Raw genomic sequence first — 25,562 nt, 5'->3', positions numbered from 1 at the left:
ATGTATGGTCCGGCATTCTAGTCTTTTCTAACACATTTTTCAGCAATTATGGTCGGACATTCACACCTACTCACAGCCGAACATTTCCGCTCCCGCATTTGATGGTGTATAGTCGGGCATTCTCACCCTTTCTCATCAGCTTTTTGCAAATTATGATCTGACATTCACAACTACTTGCAATCGAACAGCTCTGCTCCCGCTTTTGATTATGTTTGGTTGGATAATCGAACCTTTTCTTAACTGCTTTTTACAAACTTTGGTCGGACGTTCACACCTTCTTGCAGCCGAACACCTCCGCTTCCGCTTTTGATGGTATATATTCGGGCATTAGAACCTTTTCGTACCCACTATTTACAAACCATGGTCGGACTTTCACACCTTCTCGTAGCCGAACAACTCCGCTCCCACTATTGATTGTGTACAGTCGCGTATTTTAACCTTTTCTTACCCGATTTTTACCAACTATGGTCGGACATTCACACCGTCTTACAGTGGAACACCTCCGCTCCCTCTTTTGATGGTGTATGTTCGGGCATTCGAACCTTTTCTTACCCGCTTTTTACAAATTATGGTTGGACATTCAGACCTTGCAGCCGAAAAGCTCCGCTACCTCTTTTGACGGTATATATTCAGGCATTCAAACCTTTTCTTACCCGCCTTTTACAAACCATGGTCGGACTTTCAAACCTTCTTGTAGACGAACACATCCACTCCTGCTATTGATGATGTATGGTTGGGCATTCGCACCTTTTCTTACCCATTTTTCAGTAATTATGGGTGGACATTCACACCTTCTTGCAGCTGAACACCTCCTCTCCCACTTATGATCATGTGCAGTTTGATTTTCGAAAATTTTCTTTCATGTATTCTAGCAATTATTGATGGACATTCAGACCTTCTTGCAGCTGAACATCTCCGCTCCCGCTTTTGATCATACATTGTCGGGCATTCGCACCTTGTCTTATCTGCTTTTTACAAACTTTAGTCGAACATTCAGACCTTCTTGCAGCCGAACACGACCTCTCCCGCTTTTGATGATGTATGGTCCGGCATTCTTACGTTTTTTAACACATTTTTCAGCCATTATGGTCGGAGATTCACACCTACTCACAGCCGAACACCTCCGCTCCCGCATTTGATGGTGTATAGTCTGGCAGACTCACCCTTTCTCATCAGCTTTTTGCAAATTATGATCTGACATTCACACCTACTTGCAGTCGAACAGCTCTGCTCCCGCTTTTGATTATGTTTGGTTGAATATTCGAACCTTTTCTTAACTGCCTTTTACAAACTTTGGTTGGACGTTCACACATTCTTGTAGCCGAACACATCCACTCCTGCTTTTGATGATGTATGGTTGGGCATTCGCACATTTTTTTTACCCATTTTTCAGGATTTATGGGTGGACATTCACAACTTCTTGCAGCTGAACACCTCCTCTCCCGCTTATGATCATGTGTGGTTTGATATTCAAAAATTTTCTTTCATGTTTTCTAGCAATTATTGATGGACATTCAGACCTTCTTGCAGCTGAACACCTCCGCTCCCGCTTTTGATCGTGTATAGTCAGGCTTTCGAGCCTTTTCTTCCCCGGTTTTTACAAATTATGGTTGGACATTCAGACCTTCTTTCAGCCGAACACATCCACTCCTGCTTTTGATGATGTATGGTTGGGCATTCACACCCTTTTTTTACCCATTTTTCAGGAATTATGGCTGGACATTCACACCTACTTGCAGCCAAACACCACTTCTCCCGCTTTTGATGATGTATGGTCCGGCATTCTAGTCTTTTCTAACACATTTTTCAGCAATTATGGTCGGACATTCACACCTACTCACAGCCGAACATTTCCACTCCCGCATTTGATGGTGTATAGTCGGGCATTCTCACCCTTTCTCATCAGCTTTTTGCAAATTATGATCTGACATTCACAACTACTTGCAATCGAACAGCTCTGCTCCCGCTTTTGATTATGTTTGGTTGGATAATCGAACCTTTTCTTAACTGCTTTTTACAAACTTTGGTCGGACGTTCACACCTTCTTGCAGCCGAACACCTCCGCTTCCGCTTTTGATGGTATATATTCGGGCATTAGAACCTTTTCGTACCCACTATTTACAAACCATGGTCGGACTTTCACACCTTCTCGTAGCCGAACAACTCCGCTCCCACTATTGATTGTGTACAGTCGCGTATTTTAACCTTTTCTTACCCGATTTTTACCAACTATGGTCGGACATTCACACCGTCTTACAGTGGAACACCTCCGCTCCCTCTTTTGATGGTGTATGTTCGGGCATTCGAACCTTTTCTTACCCGCTTTTTACAAATTATGGTTGGACATTCAGACCTTGCAGCCGAAAAGCTCCGCTACCTCTTTTGACGGTATATATTCAGGCATTCAAACCTTTTCTTACCCGCCTTTTACAAACCATGGTCGGACTTTCAAACCTTCTTGTAGACGAACACATCCACTCCTGCTATTGATGATGTATGGTTGGGCATTCGCACCTTTTCTTACCCATTTTTCAGTAATTATGGGTGGACATTCACACCTTCTTGCAGCTGAACACCTCCTCTCCCACTTATGATCATGTGCAGTTTGATTTTCGAAAATTTTCTTTCATGTATTCTAGCAATTATTGATGGACATTCAGACCTTCTTGCAGCTGAACATCTCCGCTCCCGCTTTTGATCATACATTGTCGGGCATTCGCACCTTGTCTTATCTGCTTTTTACAAACTTTAGTCGAACATTCAGACCTTCTTGCAGCCGAACACGACCTCTCCCGCTTTTGATGATGTATGGTCCGGCATTCTTACGTTTTTTAACACATTTTTCAGCAATTATGGTCGGAGATTCACACCTACTCACAGCCGAACACCTCCGCTCCCGCATTTGATGGTGTATAGTCTGGCAGACTCACCCTTTCTCATCAGCTTTTTGCAAATTATGATCTGACAGTCACACCTACTTGCAGTCGAACAGCTCTGCTCCCGCTTTTGATTATGTTTGGTTGAATATTCGAACCTTTTCTTAACTGCCTTTTACAAACTTTGGTTGGACGTTCACACCTTCTTGTAGCCGAACACATCCACTCCTGCTTTTGATGATGTATGGTTGGGCATTCGCACATTTTTTTTACCCATTTTTCAGGATTTATGGGTGGACATTCACAACTTCTTGCAGCTGAACACCTCCTCTCCCGCTTATGATCATGTGTGGTTTGATATTCAAAAATTTTCTTTCATGTTTTCTAGCAATTATTGATGGACATTCAGACCTTCTTGCAGCTGAACACCTCCGCTCCCGCTTTTGATCGTGTATAGTCAGGCTTTCGAGCCTTTTCTTCCCCGGTTTTTACAAATTATGGTTGGACATTCAGACCTTCTTTCAGCCGAACACATCCACTCCTGCTTTTGATGATGTATGGTTGGGCATTCACACCCTTTTTTTACCCATTTTTCAGGAATTATGGCTGGACATTCACACCTACTTGCAGCCGAACACCACCTCTCCCGCTTTTGATGATATATGGACCGGCATTTTTACCTTTTCTAACACATTTTTCAGCAATTATTGTTGGAGATTCAAACCTACTCACAGTCGAACAACTCCTCTCCCGCATTTGATGGTGTATAGTCGGGCATTCTTACCCTTTCTCATTAGCTTTTTGCAATTTATGATCTGACATTCACACCTACTTGCAGTCGAACAGCTCTGCTCCCGCTTTTGATTATGTTTGGTTGGATATTCGAACCTTTTCTTAACTGCTTTTTACAAACTTTGGTCAGACGTTCACGTCTTCTTGAAGCCGAACACCGCCGCTTCCGCTTTTGATGATGTATATTCGGGCATACGAACCTTTTCTTACCCGCTTTTTACAAACCATGGTCGGACTTTCACACCTTCTTGTAGCTGAACAACTCTGCTCCCTCTTTTGATTATGTACAGTCAGGAATTTTAACCTTTTCTTACCCGCTTTTTACCAACTATGGTCGGACATTCACACCTTCTCACAGCGGAACACCTCCGCTCCCTCTTTTGATGGTGTATGTTAGGGCATTCGAACCTTTTCTTACCCGCCTTTTACAAACTCTGGTCGGACATTTACACCTTGCAGCTGAACCACCTCCGCTCCCTGTTTTGATCATGTATGGTCTGGCAATACTACCTTTACTTACCCGTTTGTGAGTAATTATGGCTGGACATTCACACCTACTTGCAGCCGAACACCACTTCTCCCGCTTTTGATGATGTATGGTCCGGCATTCTAGTCTTTTCTAACACATTTTTCAGCAATTATGGTTTGACATTCACACCTACTCACAGCCGAACACTTCCGCTCCCGCATTTGATGGTGTATAGTCGGGCATTCTCAACCTTTCTCATTAGCTTTTTGCAAATTATGATCTGACATTCACACCTACTTGCAGTCGAACAGCTCTGCTCCCGCTCTTGATTATGTTTGCTTGGATATTCAAACCTTTTCATAACTGCTTTTTACAAACTTAGGTCGGACGTTCACACCTTCTTGCAGCCGAACACCTCCGCTTCCGCTTTTGATGGTATATATTCGGGCATTCGAACCTTTTCTTACCCGCTTTTTACAAACCATGGTCGGACTTTCACACATTCTTGTAGCCGAACAACTCCGCTACCGCTATTGATTGTGTACAGTCGGGTATTTTAACCTTTTCTTACCCGCTTTAACCAACTATGGTCGTACATTCACACCGTCTTACAGCGGAACACCTCCGCTCCCTCTTTTGATGATGTATGGTTGGGCATTCGCACTGTTTCTTACCCATTTTTCAGTAATTATGGGTGGACATTCAGACCTTCTTGCAGCTGAACACCTCCGCTCCCACTTTTGATGGTGTATAGTCGGGCTTTCGAGTCTTTTCTTCCCAGGTTTTTACAAATTATGGTTGGACATTCAGACATTCTTGTAGCCGAAAAACTCCGCTCCTTCTTTTCATCATACATTGTCGGGTATTCGCACCTTTTCTTACCCGCTTTTTACAAACCATGGTAGGACTTTCACACCTTTTAGTAGCCGAACAACTCCGCTCCCGCTATTGATTGTGTACAGTCGGATATTTTAACCTTTTCTTACCCAATTTTTACCAACTATGGTCGGACATTCACACCTTCTTACAGCGGAACACCTCCTCTCCTGCTTTTGATGATGTCTGGTTGGGCATTCGAACCTACTTGTTTCCCGCTTTTCATTAATTATGGGTGGACATTCACACCTTGTCGCAGCCAAACACCTCCGCTCCCTGTTTTGAACATGTATGGTTTGACATTCGCACTTTCTCTCACCCGCTTTTTACTATGGTCGGCCATTCACAGCTTCCTCTCCACCATACTTGTATGGTGGGATATTCACACCCACTTGCATCCGAAGACCTCCGCCCCTACTTTTGTTGATATTTAGTCGGTCATTCGCACCTTACCCGCTTTTGGCAAACTATGGCCTTCTTGCAGCCAAACTCCTCTGATCTCGCTTTTGATGATGTAAGGCTGGGCATTCAGACCTTGCTTCACCTGCTTTTCACCAACTATAGTCGGACATTCACACCTTCTTGCAGCCGAACACTTCCGCTGCACCTTTTAGTGTTCTATGGGGCATTCACACCTTTTTTTTCACCGCATTTTATAGATTATGGTTGGAAATTCTCACCCACTCTCATCCAAAGACCTCTCCTCCCGCTTTTGTTAATATATAGTCTGGCATTCGAACCTTTTCTTACCCGCTTTTTACAAATTATGGTCGCACATTCACACCTACTTACAGCCGAACACTTCCGCTACCGCATTTGATGGTGTATAGTCGGGAATTCTCACCCTTTCTCATCAGCTTTTTGCAAATTATGATCTGACATTCACACCTACTTGCAGTCGAACAGCTCTGCTCCCGCTTTTGATGGTGTATATTCGGGCATACGAACCTTTTCTTACCCGCTTTTTACAAACCATGGTCGGACTTTCACACCTTCTTGTAGCTGAACAACTCCGCTCCCTCTTTTGATTGTGTACAGTCAGGAATTTTAATCTTTTCTTACCCTCTTTTTACCAACTATGGTCGGACATTCACACCTTCTTACAGCGGAACACCTCCGCTCCCTCTTTTTATGGTGTATGTTAGGGCATTCGAACCTTTTCTTACCCGCCTTTTACAAACTATGGTCGGACATTCAAACCCTCTTGTAGCCAAAAACATCCACTCCTGCTTTTGATGATGTATGGTTGGGCATTCGCACCTTTTCATAACCATTTTTCAGTAATTATTGGTGGACATTCAGACCTTCTTGCAGCTGAACACCTCCACTCCCGCTTTTGATGGTGTATAGTCGGGCTTTCGAGCCTTTTCTTCCCCGGTTTTTACAAATTATGGTTGGACATTCAGACCTTGCAGCCGAAAACCTCCGCTCCCTCTTTTGATCATACATTGTCAGGCATTCGCACCTTGTCTTACCCGCTTTTTACAAACTTTAGTCAGACATTCACACCTTGCAGCTGAACCACCTCTGCTCCCTGTTTTGATCATGTATGGTCTGGCAATACTACCTTTTCTTACCCGTTTGTGAGTAATTATGGCTGGACATTCACACCTACTTGCAGCCGTACACCACTTCTCCCGCTTTTGATGATGTATGGTCCGGCATTCTAGTCTTTTCTAACACATTTTTCAGCAATTATGGTTTGACATTCACACCTACTCACAGCCGAACACTTCCGCTCCCGCATTTGATGGTGTATAGTCGGGCATTCTCACCCTTTCTCATCAGCTTTTTGCAAATTATGATCTGACATTCACACCTACTTGCAGTCGAACAGCTCTGCTCCCGCTTTTGATTATGTTTGGTTGGATATTCGAACCTTTTTACAAACTTTGCTTTTTACAAACTTTGGTCAGACGTTCACACCTTCTTGAAGCCGAACACCTCCGCTTCCGCTATTGATTGTGTACAGTCGGGTATTTTAACCTTTTCTTACCCGCTTTTTACCAACTATGGTCGGACATTCACACCTTCTTGCTGCCAAACACTTCCGCTCCACCTTTAAGTGTTCTATGGGGCATTCACACCTTTTTTTTTCACCGCATTTTATAGATTATAGTTGGAAATTCTCACCCTCTTGCATCCGAAGACCTCCGCCCCCACTTTTGTTAATATATAGTCGGGCATTCGAACCTTTTCTTACCCGCTTTTTACAAATTATGGTCGGACATTCACACCTACTTACAGTATGGTTGGCATTTGCACCTTTTCTTACACTCTATTTATACTGATTGCTGAGGATTAAGTTGTTCTTTCTCAAACTACAACATTTTTTTAATTGTTGAAACTTGATTTGAAGTGGATAAATAAGGAGGACAAACAGTTTTAAGTCAGGCTGATAGAAGGAATTAATTTTATAGCAAAATCTGTACTTCGTCATATGTCGAGAGATGCTTATTGCTGAAGAAGTTCTTTCTCATTCTACAAAGTACAACGTTGTTTATCGTTGAAACTTGATTAGACATGAATAAATATGAAGAATAAAGTAGTCTTAACTTGGTTTGAGTTAAGGAATTTGTTTTATAGGATAATCCGAATTCGTGCATAACTCGTAAAATAGAGCTTATTTTCGGATTCCTGAAGAATGAGTCTGGTTCTTTCTCATAATACAAAGTTTGTTGTTTATTGTTGAAACTTCATCAGAAGTGAAGAAATAAATGAATGCCTATCAACAAATGTGGGATCTAAACTCTAGTGCTTCCTCTAAAATAATTTCCTTTCTCAATTCAGAGAAATGTGTGTAAGTCACAACACCCGTGACACCAAAACGGCTTTATTTTCTCTCTTTTCTCTACACTCTGCACTGTGAGCACACACACCAAATCAGAAAGGCTTTTTTCTCTCTTTTCTACATTATGGACTGTGGGGACACAAAACCGCTCTCTCTTTTTTTTTTTTGATTGTGTGCCAGGGTGTTGTCTCATGTATTAGATTATGCTTAAGATACGAATGGGTTTATCAGTCACATCAGAATCCATACATACTGATCCTCCCGTAATAAAATGGTCGGATCTTATCAAACACACTTTGTTTCTTGTGACAATCAAGTCAGCAAAACAGCGTATACACGTCAAGACACTGAATCAAGTCTGCCACAACAACTCATAAGTTTGGCAGTATTGCTCTGCCGTCTGCAATCATACACCCATTTTATTTTCGTGAGACATGTGCAGGCACCTGTTCATCAACTGTTCTATCACTATGAATTAGTTTATCTATTATCAATAAGGATACTTCTACAACTACTATCAAAGTATGTCCGGACTTCTTATGTTGTCAGTTGCTATATATGAATAAGTGGGTAGCTACTGACAAGCATTAAGCATGTCACACAGCTCAAACATATAACATTTCAGGACACACCACACAGTTAACAACCACAGTGAAGCGTGTCAAAGCCCAAACATGTAACATTCAACAGGACACTTACACAACACATTCAAATCCAACAGTCAGACAACATACAAGAACATATACCCTAGCCGGCATTGCTCCCTGCCTATTTTCCTACAGCTCACTATGTGTGTGCACACCTTTATTCACAAACTCTTCAACTTATAGTCTTTTACCGAAGCTGCTACAGCTCGATTGGCCGAATACCCTTAGATCCTATTTCGGTGAATTTGACATCTGCCTTACATGTAACAGATTAGCGGTTTAGCAGTTTAAATTTAGTTTGAGTGAAGGAATTCATTTTATAGCAAAATCCGAAATCGTGAAGAACTCATGAAAGTAAGCTTATTCTCGGATTCCGAGAATAATTTTCTCGGATGTTTAAATCTTTCGAGACATGGTAAATATGAAGGACAAAGCAGTTTTAATATAGTTTGAGTGAAGGAATTCATTTTATAGATAAAATCCCAAGAGTCTGCTGAGAAAAGAGAGTGAATGTGAAGTAGACTTAATAAGAAACGCAACACCGAATGAGCAGTCAGAACAAAGCCTCAATACTGTGTGCCCGTGGTGTTTTTGTTGCTGCCTGGACTTTTGCACAGAGTAAAAGACAAGGCAGCCATCGAATTGTTCCTACTTGGTCAGCCGAGGACAAAGGGGGGGGAGCAAGCGTCTCAACCAAGCAAAGCTCACCATGGGGAAGGTGGCTATGCCAACTAGCCTGATGCCCTGCTCCCGCAGTGACGGATAATCGTACTCTGGTTTCTCTTCATAACGTACAAGTCTTTCGCCTTTTACTAAAGACGTCCGTGGAGAGCAGCATTAATGAGTTGTTTCTATTTTTGGCAGGCTTTACCTTTGCGGGTGAAGCCCTTTCTGTCTGTGCAAAAGAAATCTTGTTACTGTGCAGAGTGACTTCTCTGAGTAGAGTCGCCTTACTTGTTGCGACTGTGCCGATGTTCGAAGCTGGAGTGCAAAGTTGTTGCTTGAATGGTGCTCGCTGGAGCGTGCGGGAGTGCAAAGTTATACCATTTAAAAGGGCTGAAGAGTGCTCAGTGCAGCGGCTGGGCGGAGGTGCAAAGTGACACTCTGGCCACCTATGGCCATAAAAAGAACACATCTACAAGTGCGCATTATGCCAGGAAGGGCCCTCGGACGTGAACCAGTGGACAGTTGTCGCTTCTCGGCCTTTTGGCTAAGATCAAGTGTAGTATCTGTTCTTATCAGTTTAATATCTGATATGTCCTCTATACGAGGACTACATATTAATTGGATTTTTAGCAATAGGAGTTGAAAAAGGAGCTTGAACAGTGCGCTCTTCTCTGCTCTTGTGAAAAAGCAAACAGCAGTGCAAGATGGAAGTTTCAGTGAGCCCAAGATGAAACTTTCTTTTAGTCTGCTGAGAAAAGAGAGTGAATGCGAAGTAGACTTTAACACGGCTCTGGGAGTGAGCCGAGTGTGGGCTAACTAGGAGAATTGCTTGAAAGAAACGCGACACCGAAGGAGCGGTCAGAACAAAGCCTCAATACGGTGTTCCCGTGGTGTTTGTGGCTGCCTTGTCTTTTGCAAGATGAAACTTTAGCCGTGTTAAAGTCCACTGCAGTCCCAGAAGAGATGCCTCACCGTCTCAGGTGCGCCACAACCTGGACGGGGGCAGGTGGCCGTCGCCGACATACCCCTGGATTGCATGACAGATCTGACTGGGAGAATCTCGTGAGCCACCATCCATGACAAATCCCAAAGTCTGTTCGGAAGAGCTGAAAGGTTCACACTGCGCCAAACTGTTGAGGGCTCGCCAATATTGAGCCCACGCACTGGACTCACTGGGGCCCGCTCCTGCACAACAGAGACCAAAGATCGATGGCACGTTAAAACTTGTACATCTTCTTGTTCTAAATTAAAATGGTTTAAAAATGTCTTTATAAAAGCATAACTTTCTGTTAGATTAAAAGACACAGGTACTTTCAGGTCTAATGGTAAAAGTCGTAGTCTTCTCAAGTAGGCCCCCATCCAGAATCTTGCCATTGCAGCTGCCGCTGGGTTTTTGGATGGGTTAATTGCACACTTTAATTGGACAGAGGTAAAGAGACTTCCTAAAAACAAATACAGATCTGGTACTGCTTTCCCTCCTTTCACTTTTGGCTTCTTCAGTACTTCCCTCCTCAACCTTTCCCATTTAGAGTTCCATAAAAAATAAAAGATGGATCGTTCCAGGTCTAAAAGAACTCTTCGAGGTGGCATAAAGACAGAACTAGCAAGCAACAGCAGAGGTAAAATAACTGTTTTGATAATTAAAATCTTACCTTCCATAGTCAGTCCTCTAAGTCCCCAAAACCCTAGTTGTTTCCTTATTTTCCCCACAATATCTGGCCAATTTGTTTTTCCTTTTCCTTCTGTATCAAATTTGATCCCTAGTATTTTTTGGTCTCTGTGGGCAATTGTCAGGGGGAGTCCAGTCACCTCTGATTCTGTCTCGGTCCGTAAAATTTGGTTTGTGTCTTTTCTTTGTTTATTTTTGCCCCTGATCCCTTGACATCTTTGACATAGAAAGTTCTATTTATAGATAAAATATCTGTACACAATATGTTAATGTCATCCATGTATAGGACACATTTAGCTACCAAGCCTGCACTGCCTGGGATTACAACTCCTTTAATCTGTCGATCTTTCCTCAAGATCTGTGCTAAAGGCTCGATGCAACACACATACAAGAGAGCAGATAATGGGCATCCTTGCCGAACACCGCACTTCACTTTCACTGCATCAGTCAGGTGACCATTTATCACAAACCTACTGCTTATAGTTCTCACATTTAGTGTTGAGAAGGTGAGAACCATTAAAAGGATAAAGGAAAGGAGGTATGTCATTTTCGTTTTTCTAAGTTATCAAAACAAATTACACACTCCGGTTATTTCTTGGGAAACTAGCTCTTACTTCATTTCTTTAGGTGAAAAGTGAGTAGGGCGATCTATATTTCCTTTTCGGACTCTCGGTGTTGGACTCTGACGCAATGTTGCATTTAACTTTGAGTCCCTGGGGGTTGATTGCAGAGCTAAAGTTAAAAAGGAGACCTCATTTGGTGAGTTGGAGGGGAAGACTCCAGGTTCTTCCACTGAAGAACTGTCTGAAAGGGACCTAACCCTTCCCCTCTTCTCTGATACCACTGGGGAATCAGAGGACAACTCAGATGCCGTCCTCTTCGGCTGTTGACCTTCGGGGAGGTGAGTATCTTCACTAGACTTACCTGTCTGCTCTTCCTCCTCATTTAGCGTAGCTCCACCCTCTGCCTGTGAATTCTCACAGACTTCAGCACTGAGTGGTGAGGCCTCTACAGGCCCCTCCCCTTTTTGCTCCTCACTTCCAATCCAAGCTTTTGGCGGGAAGTTTGAATTTATTGGGTCAACCTCTTCACTTTGTTCACCAACTGCCACCTCTGGTCCTTCTCTTTGTTGGCTTGACTGTGGCTTTACCATCTTTAATTTGTTGGCAGAGATTTAGGGCAATCTCTGAAGTGGTGATTTAATTCTCCACAGAGATTACATTTCCTGCCATTTGGACACTCTCCAAAAGTGTACCCAATTTCTCTGCACTTCCCACATATCACCTTGGTACAAGCCTCAACCAGGTGCCCATGCTCACCGCACTTGCGGCAGAGCTTGGGCTGCCCCTGGTAGTGGATGTAACCTCGGTTTTCGCACAAAACTACCATTGAAGGCAGGTGTCTTAGGCCCTGGAAGCCCTGAGGGTCTTCCCATTGTTTAATGGGGACCCTCCAAGCACAATTCCAGATGCCGTCAACATCCCTTACCTTGGTAGCCTGGCCTGTAACAGTGCAAAATTGCCTCAGCCACATGCACATGTCCTCACCATTTTTACAACGTGTTATCTGTTAGTTTCTCTACTTTAAAAGCTGTAAAACAAGTTTTCTCATTTTCAAAACGGGTCCAAAATTATTTTAATAGTGAGGCTGAGCAAAATCTAACATCTAAACCCTTATTATAGGGGAGAGTCAAAATACAGTTTAGGTCATTTGCTTTGGACTTCAGTATTTGTTGTATCAATTTTCTTGAGTCTAGCCCTGACATCTCTATCAGTTTACCTTCATTTTTCGAGAAATAAAAAGCGGACACTGTGGTGCCTCATAGTTTGCCGACATGGTGGAGGCACCACAAACAGATAACAAATATAACCTTATAAAACACAATAAAACAAGTTAAAAGTAAAATAGACAAAATACTACTAAAAGGAAGACACAAAGAGACTTACCTTTTACCAATTGTTAAAACGAGAGAGCGACCCTGTCTCAGCTTTAAAAAACGTTGGTATGCTCGAACCTGCAAAAGAAGACACAAGCAGAGAATGCAAAGCAAAAAGGAAAAACCTCCCCAGTGCAGATATTTGATGCCAAATGGGCACAAAAATAACCACCTAGTGGAGGCGATCGCAGTCTTAGCCAAAAGGCCGAGAAGCGATAAACCAGAGTACGATTATCCGTCACTGCGGGAGCAGGGCATCAGGGTAGTTGGCATAGCCACCTTCCCCATGGTGAGCTTTGCTTGGTTGAGACGCTTGCTCCCCCCCCTTGCTCCTCGGCTGACCAAGTAGGACCAATCGGGCCCTATTCGATGGCTGCCTTGTCTTTTACTCTGTGCAAAAGACAAGGCAGCCACAAAAACACCACGGGAACACCGTATTGAGGCTTCGTTCTGACCGCTCAATCGGTGTCGCGTTTCTTTCAAGCAATTCTCCCGGTTAGCCCGCACTCTGCTCGCTCCCAGAGCCGTGTGAAGGTCTACTTCGCATTAACTCTCTTTTCTCAGCAGACTAAAAGAAAGTTTCATCTTGGGCTCCCTGAAACTTCCATCCTGCACCGCTGTTTGCTTTTTCACAAGAGCAGAGAAGAGCGCATTGTTCCCAGCGGCACTAAAGTACCGGGTCGATGCTTGGAGTGAACGGAGCAAGCTCCTTTTTCAACTCCTATTGCTAAAAATTCTTCTAAAAAAGTTCTTCACGATTTCGGATTTTGCTATAAAATTAATTCCTTCACTCAAACTAAATTAAAACTGCTAAACCGCTCATCTGTTACATGTAAGGCAGATGTCAAATTCACCGAAATAGGATCTAAGGGTATTCGGCCAATCGAGCTGCAGCAGCTTCGGTAAAAGAGTATAAGTTGAAAAGTTTGTGAATAAATGTGTGAGCACACATAGTGAGCTGTAGTCAAATAGGCAGGGAGCAATGCCGGCTGGGGTATATGTTCTTGTATGTTGTCTGACTGTTTGATTTGAATGTGTTGTGTAAGTGTCCTGTTGAATGTTACATGTTTGGGCTTTGACACGCTTCACTGTGGTTGTTAACTGTGTGGTGTGTCCTGAAATGTTATATGTTTGGGCTGTGTAACATGCTTAATGCTTGTCAGTAGCTACCCACTTATTCATATATAGCAAATGACAACATAAGAAGTCCGGACATACTTTGATAGTAGTTGTAGAAGTATCCTTATTGATAATAGATAAACTAATTCATAGTGATATCTGAGTAGATGAACAGGTGCCTGCACATGTCTCACGAAAATAAAATGGGTGTATGATTGCTGATGGCAGAGCAATACTGCCAAACTTATGAGTTCTTGTGGCAAACTTGATTCAGTGTCTTGACGTGTATACGCTGTTTCGCTGACTTGATTGTCACAAGAAACAAAGTGTGTTTGATAAGATCCGACGATTTTATTACGGGAGGATCAGTATGTATGGATTCTGATGTGACTGATAAACCCATTCGTATCTTAAGCATAATCTAATACGTGAGACAACGCCCTGGCACACAATCAAAAAAAAAAAAGAGAGAGCGGTTTTGTGTCCCCACAGTCCATAATGTAGAAAAGAGAGAAAAAAGCCTTTTGGTGTGTGTGCAGAGTGTAGAGAAAAGAGAGAAAAGAAAGCCGTTTTGGTGTCACGGGTGTTGTGACTTACACACACACATTTCTGAATTGAGAAAGGAAATTATTTTAGAGGAAGCAGTAGAGTTTAGATCCCACCTTTGTTGATAGGCATTTATTAAATTTTTCTTTTAATCAGTTTTAAAGTGAATACTAACTGAGAAATGAAAAAGGTGAAGAGTTTAGAAGCTTGGTTCAAGAGCAAAACTTGGTTTATGATCAGCTGAGTCTCTAAAAAGAAAAGCAAAGGGCTTCATCGAACATTTAAAAAAGATTCAGATTGTTAGAATATCCAGAATTTATAGAAAGGGTGGTGATTACTCTTATTTTCGAGAATGGAAATAACTGCACCATGTCTGTTTTATGAATTTAAGGGGCTAAAAAGTTTTGCTCTCGTTTTTCTATGATTAACCGAATGTATGTGAGAGTCCAAACAGACAGAAGGGTTACGGCCAAGCGCTGGACCTTCCAAAAAAGATGAGACTGGCTGGACCCGTGCCATACTAGTTAAGACCTGCCTTTGGATAACAGGTTCTTTAAACTCTCACACACACAAACTCACACACACGTTCGCACACATACACCCATACACACACACATTCTTGAGCTTGCTGCAAGATTAAACCTTTGCATTAACTGACTCCAGCAACTCTGAGTCTCATTGAGAGAATTTTCTCAACAATTGGGACCTCAAATCAGATCTCGACGTTTTTTCCGCCGTCCAGGGTCGGAGCTGAAACCGTGCACAGGGGAGTCCAGTACTCCTAATGAAAGACCCCCTGCTGAATTGCGGTAATTAGGGGCCAGTGTCCACTGAAAGGGGGAAAAAGTGACGAGATCGTACTTTTGAATCAATGGCCAGAAGCCATTGGCAGTGCAGGCATCAACAATTATGGTGTTATTTCACCCATTAACACTTAAGATACCTCATGCAGTGGCTGTGATATGGTTACTTAACAAAATATCTTTACCAGACATCTCTCCTACATAACTGTTCTTCTTTCACAGCCACACCTTGTTGTCGAGAGATGTGCTACACTTAATCCATCCACACTGCTACCTACCCCACAGATGGAAAGCCTCATGATTGCATGTCAGAAATAACCATTAGTGTTTTACCCAGGCCAGACTTAACTGATATGCGTTATGAAAATGCAGAAATAACTATATTTATTCGACAGGTCAAGCAAAAAACCCTGATGGCACAAATGATACAGGATTTGCAGTAGTAACAGAAACTGAAGTTTTCTTAAAACAACCACTACCAAAAAATTACTCCGTTCAAGCAGTCAAATTGGTAGCTTTAACTGAAGCTTGTAAATTAAATAACAAAAAGGTTGTTAACGTTTACACTGACAGTCAGTATGACTTCTCAACTTTACATGTGTTAACACAGCATTGGAAAAACAGGTATGTTGACATCCACAGCTAAATGTATAAACTACAAATATTTTAGCATTATTAGATGTTATTCAATTGCCATCTACAATAGACTCGTATGAATGACCGGAAGGAAAACCATACTGCCAAAGAATTTGTTTAAATATGCTGCAGTATTGAGCCATGGACCATGTCATGTCTCAACAGGAGGGATGGAAGCAATAATGAAAAAGGTTTTTACAGCATATGGTTTTACTAATTATTGAAAAATGTTTTTAGAATAAATAAATGAATAAAGTTTTGTCTAGCAGGTCAAATATGTGCAAAATACAATCCACAGGGCAATCTAAGACCAAAACGAAGATGATTCCCTAAGCCAGTGTATCTTTTTCAACATATTTGTTTGGATTTGATTATTTCATTATTGTGTAGATTTCATTGAACTAAGTTAATGTTAAGGGAAACGATTCTGCTCAGTGACAACAGAGGTTTTTACCATATGGACTGAAATATTTCCATGTGCACAAGCAGATGCACTCTCAGTAGCAAAAGCACGGGTAAAATAAATCATTTCTAGATTTGAAATTCCTGAAAAGATCTTCAGTAATAATTTGACACACTTTGTAAACAATGTCATCTCACTGATGGCAAAGAACTTAAAATAGACCTTAGAAACCACTGTGCATATCATCCACAATCAGCAGGTTTCATGGAAAGACACAATGGAATAATTAAGTCAAGACTGAAAAAAATCATGGAAGAAATGGGAAATATTGGGTTTACTGTTTACCATCCTAAAAATGCATCCTCCAACTAGCACAAGATGAACTCCATTTGAGAAAAGGTATGGAAGACCATTTGTACTCCCACAGTCAAAACACAGTCATCAACTGACATGATGAAGAAAAAAAGAAAACGAGAAGAAACCTTAGCAGAATACAAATATTAACAAGTAGAGAGATCTCTTCTGTTTAGTCTGTTCCAGGTGAACCGGTGAAGGAATCTCTGAAGACAGTAAAACCCGGGGACTGGATCATCATCAAAGAGAAAAAGAAAAAGAACTGGTCCAGCCCAAGGGGGGAAGGTCCATTTCAGGTACTACTTACATCACCCACAGCAGCTGAAGGACTTCTTGGATTCACTTATCACATTGTACCACGACCTTCAGAAGTAGGGAAAGATTAGTTACCCACCACTGTTTTCTGAGGCAAAAGTCTGACTTACAAAGGGGAATTCTCTCAACAGGAGGGGGTTCATCTCAACCTCAGTGAAGAAAACAACAGCTAACATGAGAACTTAGGGTGTGACTAAAATAAGACAGGGAAAATGGATGGACAAAGGCCGTGGCATCCATTCAGATTACCAGGATTTTGTGAGTTAAGAGGAACCAGCTGTGTATTATTAATCATTACTCTTATTATAGTATTCCCAATTTTATGGTATGAAGCATGGATTAGCAGAAATAAAGATGACCACCACTGCCCCCTTGACATAGAAAGTGCCACACTAGTAATAACATTTATTTAAACTTGGAGATAAATGGAGAAAATAATCTCCTATACAATAGCTGAGACAGAAAAAACTTTTGAAGACACGATTAAAACAACATTTAGAACATACAATAAGCCTAAAAGGAGTGACAAAGCTGCGACTGCAAAGGCATAGGAGTCTAATTAAAAACAGGAGCAGTAGGACAGACTTTTGTGAAATCTGAGTAAGCTCTAGGAATCAAATTTAGATAATGATCAGACTTGGCCTTTCTTATTTCTGCTGTACATTTATTTCTAAGCTTCCTAAAAGCAAGGCAATGACCCGGGTCCCTCATATGCCCAGCTAGCATCCAAGGTTTATTTATTTTTTATCCCTCTGGGGTCTGAGCTCAGCTTTGAATACTTTTGTTTTTGCCTTTATATACCACATAAAAATTGTTTGGCATACCAATGCTTGGTATCTTTTTTTTCAACACATCAACACAAAATACACAGATATTATCAAATCCGAATTTAAAAAACATACTATTTATTACAATAAAAAACACAAACATGCTCAATGAACTGTTTTGGAACTTGAAAAGGGTAACATAGGTTGCAAATATGAACAAATAAATGTAAAATTTAAATAAAGTAATACATTATACAAATATTTACCATAAAAAGCATGTATAATTCCATGCGTTTTTTACCATATCACCTTCAAAACAAAGTAAGTGCAAAGTAATACAGAGAGCTACACCAGTGCTTTGTATTCCCAGAGTCTCAAATAGCTACTCCCAGAATTCCAAATAGTGAAAATGTAATATTAGAGGTAAAATTGAGATGTAATCAAACTATATACAAATATTTCAAACAATATAAAAACAATGGGACAAAGTTTTTTTTTAATTTTATTTGTGCCACCCTGCAAAGCAGTTTCTGTCCACAACAACACACATCGCCACATCACAAGACTGGCACTTCCAGGGAGTGAGATTTCTTTTTTTTTGTCGACCTGGTGGCAATGTAGGCAACTCCTGCGGCCTTGTGTGGCTTTCAGACTGGCATCTGTTCCCACGGAATGTGTACAATGCCACAATCTGTTACCACCATGCAAATGTGGGCACTAACATTGTAATTCTCTGGCTCCTTACAACAATGCGAATACTCAGTTTACAAAAAAAACCTTACAGGTATAAATAAATACATACAACTAGAAATAAACATAGATAACATTAAATATAACTCAAAATACACACTAGTAAAATCAGAATATTCATCTCCTTGAGATAAGTTTGAAAATTCAGATAAAGAGGACAACAAAATGACGGACATTTACCCAGCTCTGTATTTATTATTTCAGCCCTGCTCTTCTGTACACATATACCTACCTAAATATATAACGTTATCAGACAGTTGTATAACGTTTACAATACAGCAGTAAACAAAACAAAACCTACAAATATTCATGATTAGCATGACTTATCTCTCATCACCGACAATGTCGCTGTTGACAAAAGACGGGTCTGTCACCTCATCATCCTCATCGCTGCTCTCCTCCTCCTCGGATGATGAAAAGGAAATTACATCGTCTTCGTTGTCGTTCTCGGCATACAACAGCCTGAGGGCCTGATTGACATCCAATGACAGCTTCATTTCTCTCTAAAAAACTCAGTTATCTTGTTCTTCTGTCTTCTTTCTTCTTCCAAAAACACTCGTCTTCTCCTCAAAAACTTCCGCCGCTAACTACCGCGGTTGGTTTCCGGTTCAGCGATTTTTGGCGCTCCCCGCAACCCGTGATCGATGTAAGATGTCTCTGGTACATGCAGAGTAGTATTAACAGATTCGACCACTTTTTCCCGTTTTCTAAAATCACAAAAAATGACGAAGATATGGAAAGAAATGCAACCCCTGCCCCTCCCATCCCGCCCTTTTTTAACGATCGGATAAATATTTTTTTACGACCAAATTGAAACTATCATATCTCCGGTTTTACGTGGTGTATCAAAGTCAAATAAAAACTAGGAGATAGTTTCAAATCTGCACTTTTGAATAAAGTTGATGACAGTGCTCCAGGTGACCTTGTTTTCTACGACGCCGCAATGACGTCATGCAATCTGATCACGGCGGCGTGATCATAGACCTCAGAGAGTTAAGTAAAGAAGACAGTTCTGCCGAAAGTCAGGGACTAGACCTGTTCTAAGTTCTATACTTTTTAAAAGGGGCGTGTTTATCACTATGGAATTAGAAGATTTACAAAAATGGTCAAGTGCTAGATCTTCATCTGGGATTTTAACAGTGTCATGAGTATAACTATTCAACAGATCAGTTAAAAAAAAAGCCTGCTCATGGAGATGTTTCAGGATCTGGATACCAAGCGTGGACCTAATGTTTTCATTTTTGCAATTCTGATACAGGCTATTGAGCAGTGATAACTAACACCAAGTTCAGATACTGCGGATTTTCTACCTTTGATTTGTTAAGATTGAGCCAATCAGGGACAACCTTGAAGGATCTCTTAAGTTTGGTTTTGTAGGATCAGTAATTACCTGAGAAAGGTTGATATTGGTACACACCTTTTTTAAATGATCAGAGGCAGAGTTCAACTTGTTTAAATTAAAATTGCCACACAGAGATTGGGTTTAGGCCACATGCACACAGAATGACATCAACAAATATAAGAAATATTAAACATTTACACATAGATTTTTGAATATATGTAGAGGAATGATACTTTGAAATGTGCTCATTGCGGAGTTATGATCAGTTGAGTAATGAAGGTTGAACTATTCTGGGTAAGAGGTTCTATTCCCAGCATCATGATGGACACTCCTGATATAGAAAGTTTCGCTAACGCATTGGAATTGTTTTACTATTTTCATATGCATGTGCAATGAAGAATTGCTTGCCGCTGATAAATGCAAAGAAGAACAGCTTACACATAGATGCTCACATATAGGCTGCTGAATGCAATGAAGACCTGCTTATCCAGTAAAGTTCAATGTCAATGTGTAATATTCAATTAGGATTTGCAAAACAGTGAAGTTAAACAACGAATGGGTCTATAGTCGGTATGAGAAGACTACAGGTATATTTACCTGGGTGTACGTTCAAACAGAGATGAGAAAATTGCGATAAATAATTGTTTGTTTATTTGTTAGTATGTATATGAATGTTATGTGTATAAACTGCGTTGAGTTGTAGTTACTCAGTAGTGTCTCAGTGAAACAACCGACGGGGGAAGCCTTGCGGTGACAACAAAAGCAGTGTTTTACTGATCAGTCAAGTTGCTCCAGTATACTCCATACAAACTGGTTGGCTACTGAAGGGATAGAAAATGGGGAATACTTGTTTTAAAGCAAACAAGGAATTAGATGGGAAAAATACATGTTTTAACGGGACCAAGACAATATTAAATACTCAGACAGATGGGAGAAGAAGTGTAGTTTTGTAGGAAATCACAAAATTATTACATAAAATTAGTGAAATCAATTGAAGAATGCCTTTCTGAAGAGCTGTTTACCACAGATGAGCAGCTTTGCGACCAAGCACATTGTAGATCGCTTTACTGCCAAAATGATCTAATTTAATGGATTGGTTTAGACATGCATAACAGCATTTTAAGAACAAAGAGAGAAACAAAAAGGGACAACGCTTCATGGTGGAAGGTGATGTATAAATAACTGTGTATATGATGAAGGAGAGACCATTTGAGCAGCACAGCCATTTCGCAGCACAGGGACAGCAGTCCAAGTTAAAGGATCTCCCACGTGGTATTACCTGTCACACTGTGTCAAGGCATCAAAAGAAGAAAAAATCACCAAACTCAAGGACAAAGAGACGAAGACTCCGGTGAACGAAGAGAGAGGACTGACAAACCAGAAATACAAAAGGATGCTCGATATCAAGATCCAGAAGAAGAGGCTAACAATGCCACAAACACTTACGATACTGGGAATGATGCCAGCAATGAACAGAGAAGAAGATTCAGTGTCATCAATCTGCAACACGTACCTCTAATGAGGGGGTGAATATAGAATCCTCAACGATTACAACGTCTCTGGAACTGTGACAACAACAAGGTTTAAACCATTTTGATATATATTGTAACCTATTGGCTAAGGAATAGTGCTGAAAATGAGGTAAATCTAATCCACTACTGTCCTTGGTCTTCTGTAGGGTTTTTAAACTAATACGTGGTGGTTTGTTTTTCCACAGAAATTTGGAGATCTAGTGACTTAAACCAAGTAGCAGATGGTTTTATGGGGATCATTGAGAACAAATAGTTAACTTTTGGTAGTATCATCATTTTAATGGTTGTAACTCTCCCCATAAGTGATATAGGTAAGGACTTCCAACGAGAGAGATCGTCCTCTACTGTCTTTAATAATTGCACATAATTTAGCTTTGTTAGCTCTGAGAGCCTGGAAATGTTTATGCCTAAATATCTAATATTTCCTGACTGTAAAGTGATCGCAGGTATATTCTGGACCCTACAGTTAATGGGCAGAACTGTGGTCTTAGACCAGTTGAAAGAGTAGTCAGAAAGTGCTGAGAATTTATTTATGAGTGTGATCGTGTGAGTGAGAGACGTCTGTGAGTTCTGAAGGAAAAGTAATACATCATCAGCATAAAGACTTATTTTATGCTCAATATTTTGGGGTTGGATGCCTTTAATATTTCTATCTTGTCTGATAGCAGCTGCTAAAGGTTTGATGAAAATAGCAAAAAGTGAGGGAGAAAGTGGGCAACCCTGTCTTGTACCTCTCTGCAGACTGAAGCTTGGAGAAGTTTGATCATTTGTCCTGACACTTGCATTTGGGGAGCTATATAATATCCTTATCCAGTTGATGAAGTGTGACCCAAACCCGAATTTGTTTAATGCTGCGAATAAAAATTTCCAGTTCACTCCATCAAATGCTTTTTCTGCATCTAGAGAGTCGATTGTGGTTTCCAAGTTGTTGATGGTAGAATAGTCTATGAGATTAATGATCCGGTTTGTGAACGAACTGTTGTGCCTTCAGCCTGTCAAATGAAACGTAGAATTTGAAACGTGACAAATGAACGAATCAATACTGTTTCCTGTGCGAGGACCCGTCAGCCGAGGAGTTGAGTCATGAACGAATCAATACTGTTTCCTGTGCGAGGACCCGTCACCCGAGGAGTTGAGTCGTGAACGAATCAATACTGTTTCCTGTCCTGCTGACTGAGCTTATGAAGCTGCCGCCTGCCATGTGGTGAGGAAGGGTACTGCATGAAAATGAACGAATCACTCACAGAGACAAGTCGTTACTCCCGAGTCAGAGAAATAAAAGGATACCTTCGATCAAACTCATTTTGACAGGTGACCTCTGACCTCTTATCGATCAATCAAATTAATATGACAGGTGACCTTTGTTTGACATCCGTTTGCTGACATCTGGGGATATGACTTTTGACCTCTTATCGATCGATCAAGCTATTTTGACATGTGACCTTTGTTTGACATAGATTAGCCATCTGTTGAAGAGATCTTTGACATCTAAGGAAGGGGGTGTTTATGGCTAGGGTTAAGAATGATTACAGCTAAAGTCAGGAGGTTGTGAGAAATATATTAGTTGAATGTTTAAATAAGAGAAAGGGTTAATAGAAAAGGTTAAGTTGTAGAAGCGGTCAGCATTTTAACAGCTTCAAAGACCGGTCCCTGTAAGTTAAAGATGGGAAAATAATTAGATGTGTGGGGGGTCGCAAGAATGCAGCATTGCCAGGATTTGTGTGTGGGGTGGAGGGTAACAGACATTTGGCTCTGACTGATCAACTCATACTATGAGAGTCAACTGCCTGCATGCTGTGGCACTGGGCAGTAGGAACAAATGGCCTGGGGTTCAATAAGAATGCAAAGTACAGTGTGGTAAACAGTATGTGTCGTTGTCTTAGTTCGCAAGTAAACAAATGAACATATATGATGTTCACTAGAATGCAACATGCTGTGTGGGAAAGAGACAACATTTTAAGTCTCGTACGAGCAAGGCTCAGGGTGCCGGAAAGTCCTCCTTTTACCAGGTCTTGCTAGCACTGCATGGATTTGGGTGGGGTGGGGGTGTTAACAGACATCTGGCTCTCTCTGGCTGCACCATACTGTGACACTGAACGGAGAATGGGGTGTTTATAGCAAATAGAGGTAGGTTTAAATTACATAAAAAGGTTTCCCTCTTAGTTTGCATACATGTTGTATATGGTATCATGGGCTAATCTACAGAGAATTCACTAATAGAACAGGTTGCCCATAAAGTTTACATCTAGTTCTCGCTCTGACTGATCAACTCATACTATGAGAGTCAACTGCCTGCATGCTGTGACACTGGGCAGTAGGAACAAATGGCCCGGGGTTCAATAAGAATGCAAAGTACAGTGTGGTAAACAGTCTGTGTCGTTGTCTTAGTTTGCAAGTAAACAAATGAACATATATGATGTTCACTAGAATGCATCATACTGTGTGGGAAAGAGACAACGTCTTACTTCACAAGTAAACAGAATCAATCTGTTACTAACCGTAGGGTGGATGTAGACCAGGTGTGAAGAGCAAATGGGTTGAAATTAGCACTTCAAGAAATTTTTAAAACACTCCCTTATTTCTATGGAGGGGGATGTAAGACTATATAAAATGGTTCAGGCATTTACGTCAGGGGCTCAACCGGCAGGACAGGAACCATGGACACAGGTACGCAAAAAGTCTCCTTAAAACTTAAAAAAAAAACAAAAAAAACAACAACAAACAACTTTTTTAGGACGGAAAACAAGAGCTGACATCCATACACAGCCAACCGGCGGTTCTTTGGCACTCTTAGGAGTATTCAACGGTGAGTAAAAAAGATCTGATGATAAACATATGAATGCGTGTATAATTATATTACCACACCATGACAGAGTGCTAATTTCCAGAGTTGGACGCGGAGGATTTGGATGACTTCATATTGACGCAAGCCGATTATGGTAATGTTTCTTTAACTTTAATAACCTTTAACAAGTGAAATGTTTCAATGAAATAACATCAGATGTAACTGTTTACAGATTTACTAAACAGTGTGGAGCAAGGGCTTCCCCGAAAAAAGCAGAACCCAGCCGTGTTCGAGGGTGAATTAACTTTAATCGCACCGGGAGGGGGAAACGGACTTTCCCTGAATAAATCCCGGCTACGACGAAGACTGCTCCCTGTACAGCACAATCAGTTTTCAACTGAGTGTCCGAGTGTTAGTACAGAGGACGGACGGCAGGAAACATCGGTTCTACACACACCACCGAGTATACCTTTCACCCCACGAACAACACCGCGACCCGAGTCGCCTGTGAGCGGCCTCAATACCGATACGGTTGAGGGTGAAGGGGCGCGGGCTGTCGGTTTACTAGGCTGCATATCGGCGCAGCTATTAGGGGTGGAAGGACCCCTCGCTAAACAGCCTGATCAGCGGGGTAAGTTTTTAAAAAAAACTCATCACACATTGTTTTTGTTTTCTCACGTGAGCGCGTAAGCGTCATACGTCATCAACACGGATGTGACGCATAGGGAGAGAGTGAGGGTGGGAGGGGTTAAAAGAGCGCAACCTTTTTCAGTAGAACTCATGTGGGGTGCCTGTAAAACAAGCCAGCTGATATATTATTACTGCTCTGTCCACTTATCCGTGCTGCATTCAACGGGAGCATTACATGGTAACATCTATGCAAATTTCACATAGTGTATACTTAAGCAAGGTTTTTTTATTTATCTATTTTATGCTATTAAACTGTGTTTCAATTTGACAGAATCTGATGTTATAGTTCCCGTGAGGTCCGTGGTGAAGAATCAACGGTGCAATAGAGTGCGCAACAGACTGTCGCTTGTCGAAGGGCTAATGAAAGGTACAACCTATTATTATTATTATTATTATTATTGTTATTGTTATTCTTATTCTTATTCTTATTCTTATTATTATTATTTTAAATTATTATTATTAATTTTTTATTTTTATTTATTTATTTATTTTTAATTATTATTATTATTTTTTTATTTATTTATTTTTTTAATTCACAATCACTGAACCAGGTATATTCAAAATACTTTTATGGTTATTTCTCCTTCATCCACAGAGGCCGATCTGTCGATAGAACGGATAAATCCTCCAATCCGACCCAACCCTCGTCTGTGGAGGAAAAGAAACGCTACCATCCGACGTGAAAGATCAAGAGCTCGGGCATTCATGAGAAGTAGCGAGATTCTTATACAGAGAATTAACCGTGACTTGAACGTGATTTCGAAGTAAAGTAAATGTGTGTATATATATATAAGTAGA

The 25,562-nt window shown here is 41.1% G+C and overlaps 2 non-coding genes and 1 pseudogene across 2 annotated transcripts; 2 read left to right on the top strand and 1 right to left on the bottom strand.

Moving 5' to 3' along the window:
- The first annotated feature begins 9,219 nt into the window (after positions 1–9,219).
- LOC140304260 (U5 spliceosomal RNA) lies at positions 9,220–9,333 on the top strand. Its single transcript, XR_011915253.1, has one exon. It is a non-coding gene; the product is annotated as a U5 spliceosomal RNA (small nuclear RNA).
- A 308-nt stretch (positions 9,334–9,641) lies between these two features.
- Positions 9,642–9,840, top strand: LOC140304253 (U2 spliceosomal RNA). The gene has a single exon (XR_011915248.1). It is a non-coding gene; the product is annotated as a U2 spliceosomal RNA (small nuclear RNA).
- A 3,524-nt stretch (positions 9,841–13,364) lies between these two features.
- LOC140304254 (U2 spliceosomal RNA) lies at positions 13,365–13,505 on the bottom strand (annotated as a pseudogene).
- Positions 13,506–25,562: the final 12,057 nt, after the last annotated feature.

Source organism: Leuresthes tenuis, unplaced genomic scaffold (assembly GCF_036924035.1).
Source record: "Leuresthes tenuis unplaced genomic scaffold, fLeuTen1.0.hap1 SCAF_3, whole genome shotgun sequence".
In the NCBI taxonomy this organism is placed as follows: Eukaryota; Metazoa; Chordata; class Actinopteri; order Atheriniformes; family Atherinopsidae; genus Leuresthes; species Leuresthes tenuis.
This window is presented reverse-complemented; position numbering and strand designations above follow the sequence as displayed.